Raw genomic sequence first — 6,949 nt, 5'->3', positions numbered from 1 at the left:
ATAAAAAGTTTCAATTTTTTCTTGCATGGATGTATCATTTTCACTCTTCTAGCCTTGCAACCTTTCTAACACAAAAAAGCTAGAACTTGATGAAACTCCCATCATTGTGATTGTCTTAGGAAGTGTGGTATGATGAAGACATGTGAAATAATGAGCTTGTCATTTTCCATCCAGCCTCTCACTCTTAGAAATTTATGTTGAGTGTTCTTGATCAAAATTACTAGGCGCCATCCTTTCCACTTCAGCAACGCAGAAATTGTCCTTCTATTACTTCTATTCATAGGTAGCTTCATCTCATATTGCTGTGCCTTGTTGCATGAGCTTTGCCTAAGACATGAAAACTCTGAGATTGTACCCCAGACTCCTCAGGTACTGATTGACTAGAATAGATCTGTAGTGCTTTTACCACTGCTTCCTCTCCTACTGCTCAGTGCGGTTGTAAAATGAATCTTGAGTGAGTGATGCAGAATACTAAACACACTGAAAAGGTCAGTCAATACCTAATTGCTTTGTCAACTCAGACTTTATTCATATCTTTAATATTTAATATTATCATTAAAAATTTAGAGGTGGAATAGTCTAGTTTCAAATCACAAGGTGGTATCGGGGAAGATCTCATTAAGCATTTTTCATAATAAATGACATCTTTCCTGTTGGTAACAGGCTGCTTAACATCGGTGCTCACACCTCTAGGAGAGCTCACCTTGTCTTGAATGTGTGAAACATAAAACAAAGGAAATGAGAAAATGTTTTATCTTATCATGAGGATAAAAGATAACAAAACCCAGCAGCTGCTGTAGGCGTAGTAATTCCCACACTGTCTGCTTCCAACAGGGGAATGTGATAATGTATTTAGTTGATGAGATTTGGGTTTTTAAAAGGTTCGCTATACTCCTTATCTTACACAATAGGAGGAGAATTTGTCTCAATATCAGCAGTTTTGGGACTTCTTATTTCTCTCTTCCCAAAGATGATAAATTCACTTCATTTTTAGAGTGAGTTGCCCTCCGCAGTCCCATCAACTGTAAGACAAACGCGGCGCACACCATTGATGTAGTCCTGGCAGGAGCAAAACCAGGAGACGCAGATAAAACACCGTGTTCTGAGTCACGCACTGAAGAGCAAACTTTGTCAAGCTGGATTAACACTCACAAGCTCCTGAGCAGGGAGGCAATTACTTGTGTTAACACTGATATCCACTGTAACACCCCTTGACGACCGATTTTCCTCCCATGTGTGTGTGTGTCTGCTTGTGTTTATGTGCGTGTGTGAGAGTGAAGGAGATAAAGAGCTTCCTTCCCTTCTTAAGTAACATAGTATATGCATCCCATAGAGGCTTGAATGCAATAAATAGAAACAAACAGTAATGAGAGGACACAGTGGACTTGTGTGTGTGTGTGTGTGTGTGTTTCTGTGTGAGAGAGGCTAATTTTCACCTCTTGAGCACTCTATGACTTCATTTTAAACTCCATTGCATCGGAACTATATGCCATGAAAAGCTATGAACCTCCTTTTAATTAAAAGTGAGTATCTGGGCAAAACAATGAACAGTACTGCAAACCAGGCAGTAATTGAGGCTCAGAGATCCCATTTCATATTAAACTTAAGCTTATGCACAAACCAGGTAGCCTTCAATCTTCAAAAGAAAAACTTTTTCGCAAAGCCTGACTGTAATATATTGTTGAGTTGAATCATCTTCAAAAGACTTGGAACTGCAATGATAGTTTTCACAGGATGACAACGGTATGTTCATTTGTGTTTGTGTTCAGGGAGTGTATTTATAGTATTATCTTCTTAACATTTTACACACAGTAGTTGTGCCTGAAAAGTTACCAGTTACATAAAAATTTACCAAAATTTCCACAAACATACTTTCAGCTGAGTGTTCTTTCTTTTTATTTTATTTTTTTTACACCTGTCCCAAACTTCTGTGTTCACTTTTTGTCTCATGTTGCTTTTTTTTTTTTAAGTTCAGAGCCGCTCAGATGTTGCTGCTGTGTAGCAAGGTCACCACTACCTGCACACCTTTATTTATTTATCTTTTTAGACCTCACACTGGCAGACCCCACCCTCACACACACACACACACACACACAAACATGCACACACATCATCATCCACTCAATTCACCGTAGCCCTGCCCATGCCAAGTTGACTGACAGCTGATCACTGTGACTGACCTTGCCAGGTTATGTTTCTGACAAAGTCTGACAGACACAGAGAAACAGAGAAAGCAGTGCATATGTGTGTCTTAGCCACAGACAAAAATAAAGAAAAAACAGAATGTGAGGACAAGAGAAACAAAGACACATGAAAGAGTCTGAGACACAGAAAGAGAAGCAGACGCAACAAGAGAGAGACATAAAAGAGAAGAAGGCAGAGATGAAAAGCGAGACAGAGGAAATTGAGTGTGCATTGTAAAGACTGCATTGGCTGGCGTGTGTGCGGTGAATTTCAAGCTGTGCGTTGGCTGGTGCAGTTGAGGTGAGAGTGTGTACAGAAGCTGCGGGTTCAGGAGTGGGTCTCCTCAGAGGAGAACAGGCTGTCTGTGGTCACTGGCTGAAGAGCCGGTGTGGAACCGCTGGTCTCATGGAGCTATTAAACACTACAAAGCCTCTTAATCAGCCTGTGTCTCCTGGGGACAAAACATGCAACCTCGACCTGGAGCGCCATCAAAGCCAGTCACAGCAACACAAACACACACACACACAAACACATACAGACGCCCACGCACTAACTGAAAGCTAATTTTCAAAGTGGACCAAAGAAAAGCCAGTCAGTTGAATCAAGGTGAGAGCAGCGAGACCAGAAAGTTAGGAAGGACGATTCTTTTTGTCCTCGTGTTCAGGGCTGTGTGGCCAAGCGTTTGAATGAATTATTAAGAGTTTTTGAATACATATGGTGAGCAGTTCCATAACCTTGGGATTGGAAGCCATCAGCAAGTTTACACAAAGATTTCTGGGGAATTGGGATATAATTTGAGCCCTTTTTTTCTTCAAATATGGAATTGGCAATTTCCCAAGTGCTGCTGAATCCCATTTTAAGCCCAGATCACATCCTGACCAACAAATGGAAGTCCACTAGCACATTAACAAGGATGTGAACCCTCACTGGCTTCCCACCAGTATGATCACCAGGTTGAACGGTTGCCCTTCTGAAGTGGAGGCCGGACTGCAGAGACTTGGGTCCACGATTCTGAGACAGTTGACTAGTGCTTTTTCCTCTTTACCACTAAAGTACCATGAAATCTGAGAATGGTTGGTCTCAAATATGCAAATGTATTGATTTATTAATGATCATTATTAATGTATTATTATCTCCATATTATCTTTGTAGGGAACATTTTGGTCAGTTACCTTTTTTATGTTTCTATTTCCCTTCGTTTCTAGTTCTGTTTTTATTTTTCTAGTTACCTTTTTATGTTTCTAATTCTGTTTTTATTTTTCTAGTTACCTTTTTATGTTTCTAATTCTGTTTTTATTTTTTTAGGTCCTTTTTTTAAAGTTTTGGTTTCTTTTTTTTTATGTCTCTAGCCGCTTTTTATATGTTTCCAGTTCCCCTTTTATGTTTCTTTTATCTGTTCTTGTTATACTTGTTAGTTTTTTTTGTTTGCTTGTTGTTTTGTATTAGGAAGGACCTCCATTGAGCTCTATTATTGCATGCTGTTATCATATCTTTTTAATTGTGTGAACAAATAAAGATAAAAAAGCTACAGAATAAAGACTTTTAAGAAAAAAAGAGATGTGAATAGCCTCTTTTTTTCCTCCATCAAACATCTAAAATTTACTAAAAAGAGAAAAAAATATCGTTTGGTGTCAACTTTTTATGTTTGTAAGTGCTGCAATGTTGATAGGGTGATAAATTCAAAATGATGAGACCCAGAAATTCTCAAAGTTCATAAATAAGTTTGCAAACTATTTTCCAGACAACTTTATCAGAACATAGATCCAATATTGGACAAAAAATCCTCCAGACTGCTGCCTAAGGGCTCTAGGAATCATTGTTGTCTACAACAAACATAATAATCTTACACAACCCCCCCAAAAAAACAAAAAACAAGAAACAACAACATTGTATGAAGCAAATGGTCTCCCAAAACACTAAAAATCCCAGTCTGCTCCTGAACTGCAGAGCCCATCTCTGTCCTGTTCAGATATTATCTGTACTGTATTGATCGCTCGCTGCAGGAAATCTCCCTGCTTCTCCTCCTGACCTGGATTCGTGTCTGAGACCAGAGATCCTTCTTCACTATTGACATGTTTAGTTGGACTCGCCACCACTCCAACTCCACAGTGAGATAAAGCAACTGCTCTGGCTGATTTCTAAGCAGTGCTTTTGTAATTGAGATGTTTGTGGAGGTAATGCCGCTTAAATCTGTGGTGCAAAGAATCAGCGCAAGGATTATGGATTTTATTAGAGGATCACAAGATAGACACACCATCCTTATACCTATTCTGCAGTCTGAAATAGCTTTCATGTCTGACAGTATTTGAAGCTGAGGATGTGTTTCTTGTTCTGGTCCCATTATTTCCTAATGATGAATTTCTGCTAATGGTTAGTCTCTCCTGTGCTGCTCTGTGCTGCTCACAATGGGCTTCTTGTTAATTGGCCTTTTGACAGTGATGCCCACCCACCGTTGGCCAACTGGGGATTGATAAATGAGGTGCTCACTTTGCTTGCACTTCCTCCATGCTTCATGTTTTGAGAGTTGAGTGAAGTGGGTGTTTGTTTTCCATAGCACTTTATGAAAGGTGAAGTACGCTTTGATGCACATGACCACTTGTAAGAACCGCAGGATGAACAATGCTTGTTTGTCTGTGAACATGCATGTGTGTGTGTGTGTGTGTATGTGTGTGTGTGTGTTCTCTCTGTCCTAAAAGGAAAACCAAGCATAAAATGATTTAACACTTAAGGCAATTAACTTTCCATTTGTTGGCATTTTATTGTTGTTGTTGGGTGGATGATCGTTCTTAAGTGCTAACTGATCAAATGTACAGTGAGTGATCATCAGTAGAATATTTCCTGTTATCTAAACCATCAGTGGTAAATGTCAGGTTCTTTTTCAAGGCTCAACATTTTTGCACTTAGATTCAGACAAACAAGGACAAGCCTGTCACAAAAGAAGAAGAATGCATTCTGGTCCACCAAGGCTTATTGTTGGTGGACCAGAATGCAATGCAGTCTCAAAGAAAGCATAAATCCTAACTTTCATAACCTTCAGTCTCTCAAAAGTAGATCAACACAGTAAACCAACAGCTACATTTTCAAACCTGCTCCACTGGGGTTTGTTGTATGGCATTCTGGGATATGATGGAAACCAATACTTAAAGGCCCTGTAAACCTATTTTCTCAGTTTCCTTCTTACAAGGGTGTTGGGGTTTTATATGAGCACACAGTTTTCTGCCAAAGTTCAATCCATAGGTTAATTAACATGACAATTTCTGTATTTTTGATAAATGCAAAGACAATTTTGTTTGTTTATGATGCCAGCACAGTCAATCAAATCTGAAATCACGCCCACACAGTTCTGATGATACAAATTAGCCGAGGTTTTGAGTGATAAACTCTTAATGAATAATATCTAACAATGTTTTTTCCAAACCTTAACTTTTATTGTTGCATATTTAGTAATTGATATTCAATGTTATTGAGAAATATTTACCATTTGAGACCACATTTTTAGGGGCTTTAAGGTCTTATACTTGATGAGACAGGTTGAGGGACTGGGTGCACTAAAATTGTGTTTCATTTTAGCCAGGTCTGTTGTAAAATACTGCAAAAATAAATATCTGACACTGCTCTGACAGTTCTATGTCAAAATGTATCATCCCATAAATGGACAGAGTAATTAATACGGCTAGAAATGTAGATACAAAGCCAGAGTTATTAAACAGCTGAAATAAGGTAGTAACCTCTAGGGGGCACTGAACTACCAAATTAACCTCAGGTCAAAATCATTTGCGAGCCAGGGTGCAGAGCAGGCATGCTTTTGTCATTTGAATGCACATCTCATTCAAGGTTGCATTATTTCATATTTTCTCGAATAAGTGCTGCTACAATAGAAATTACTGTCTTTATCCTCTCTCTGTCCTTGCACGCCGAGGAAATAATAGTTAAAATAGAGTTGATTTCAAAACTTTTAGTCTGGATAATGTGAGAGGGAGGATACTTAACATGCCAGGCATTTTAAGCCACATTTTTTATTTCTCTTTGCAACCAACTCCTGCTTCTTTTCTTTTTCTTTGACTCATTGCTTCCTCCTCCCCTCCCGTGTGTCTCTTTCGGTTTACTTTTAATTCCTTCTTGTACTCCACTTTTCTTTGTACACTGTGTTTATTTCCTCGCCCGTGCTGTGTCTCAGCCTCTTAATGGATTGATCTAAGTGCTCTCCTGGTGCTTTGCAGCTGCTTGTTGTTCTTTATTGCAGCAGAAGCTTGGCCTTACGGCGATGTAGTTTCTTCTCTTGTCCCACAGTGGGGCAATGACTGATGCCCTTGATGAGATGGCCCTGTTGCAGTCTGACTCATTAGCTAGCAGATGTGAGGTGTCACCACATATCACAACATCAGGCACCGGTGGATACCTTTTTGCCAAGGTGTGAATAATATATCAGATTTTGTTTACAGGCTCCTCTCTCCTCAGACATTATGCAGTCGGCACCACTCCTCCGCTATCTGGCGCTGTACAAACTAAAGAGCCACCAACTCGCCTGAGGACAGATAACACTGCCAGAATAATTCCAGTGTTCTCTGTCACCTTGCATTCAAGTTTACAGTCGCCTAACTACGCGTGGTGACACCGCCCTCTGCAAGACACACCGGGACTCGTCGGGTAGGACATGTCACGGTGTGTGATAATATCTCAAAGGACAATCGCAACAACAGAGGAGACTTGTGTCCTCTGGCCTCCCTCCAAATCCTATTTGAATGGGAAACTGATTAGAGCATCA

Source organism: Thunnus albacares, chromosome 21 (genome assembly GCF_914725855.1).
Source record: "Thunnus albacares chromosome 21, fThuAlb1.1, whole genome shotgun sequence".
NCBI lineage: Eukaryota > Metazoa > Chordata > Actinopteri > Scombriformes > Scombridae > Thunnus > Thunnus albacares.
Note: the sequence above shows the minus strand (reverse complement) of the source record.